The sequence below is a fragment of the Microcaecilia unicolor genome, chromosome 1 (assembly GCF_901765095.1).
Source record: "Microcaecilia unicolor chromosome 1, aMicUni1.1, whole genome shotgun sequence".
Lineage (NCBI taxonomy): Eukaryota > Metazoa > Chordata > Amphibia > Gymnophiona > Siphonopidae > Microcaecilia > Microcaecilia unicolor.
This window is the reverse complement of record NC_044031.1, coordinates 347,711,771-347,713,170: the sequence shown is the minus strand read 5'-3', so window position 1 is coordinate 347,713,170 and position 1,400 is coordinate 347,711,771.

The window sequence follows — 1,400 nt, the reverse complement described above, 5'->3', positions numbered from 1 at the left end:
GATTTGCACAACTTTGCATGCTCTTCCTCTGACAACCTTGTCTCCTGAAGACATGCTATATCTGCCTTAAGGCGCCTCAGGTGAGCCAAGATTTTTGTTCTTTTGATCGGGGATGTGATTCCCCCCACATTCCAAGTTACTAATCTACAATTAGACATCCCATCCCAAAGTGTGTCGCAAACCAAAGTTTCCCGTTTCTGCGAATCCAGGGGCCCAGCCTCCCCCCGGATCCCATGTGTAGAACATTTGCCTACCAAAGCTGCCATAAAAATTGACATGTACAACATCCCCTTGAGAAGCACAATACACACATGATTCTCCCCCCTCCCCCCAACCCCGCACATCCACCTCCCACGTCCTCAATGTCAAGGTACCATTATTCCCCTCCCCAAATTCCCCCTCCCCCCTCCCTCCCACCCTTCCTCCCTTTCACCCCCCTCCCCCCAACTTCCCCTTGCTGTTACCCTTGACTTGAGTGGAACTTTGTCCATCTCAAAGGTAGTCACTAAATGCTGAGGCCCCCACTCCACCGTCCATCACTCTGTTCTCCAGCCGGTATCAAATACTCAACAGTTAGACTTAATGTAGTCAGTGTATTCCCCACCATCTGCACAAAGCAGCAAATCCTCCAAAACGATCTTTTGCCTCACTTATCTGCTGTGGGCGCCACCTTCCCATTGCGATTTAGGAACTCCGTTGCCCCTTATACCGAATCAAATGAAGACCACGTTCCCTCATGCAGCACCTTCAGCGTGGCAGGATACAGTAGCATGAATTGTATTTTCTTTTCTACTAGGGAAGTGCAGAGCGGGTGAAAACAGCGTCTCCTCTCTTGCACCCCCGCGGAGTAGTCCTGGAAAATCCGGATCTGCGCACCATCATATTTTAGTGTGTCTCTCTTTGCGCGGTACCCAAGCAATATTTCCTCTTTGTGGGAATAATTATGGATTTTAATGATGACAACACGTGGCTTTTGGTTCTCCGGTTTCAGCCGGCCCAGCCTGTGAGCCCGTTCAATGCACAAGGGGCCATAACTATCAGACAAGGCAAATTCCGTATTAAACCACTGCTCAAGCAGGAAACTTAAGTTCTTTTCCGGTAACTTTTCCGGCAGGCCTACAATGCGCAGATTACTCCTGCGTGCCCGGTTCTCTAGATCTTCAATCTTGTCTTGTTGTACTCGCACAGTCTCTTTTAGTTGGTCGAGCTCTGGTGCCACGCGGTTCCACGTGTCTTCCATATCTGAAACTCTCCGCTCTGTCTCTGTCAGCCGCTTGTTGGAATCCAGCAGTAAGGCATCTAGCTTCTCAAACCGCCCGTTTAGTTCAATAAATTTGGGCTCCAGTGCTGCTCCCATCGCGGCTGTAATCTGATTCATTTGTTTGGCGGAGAATTCTTCA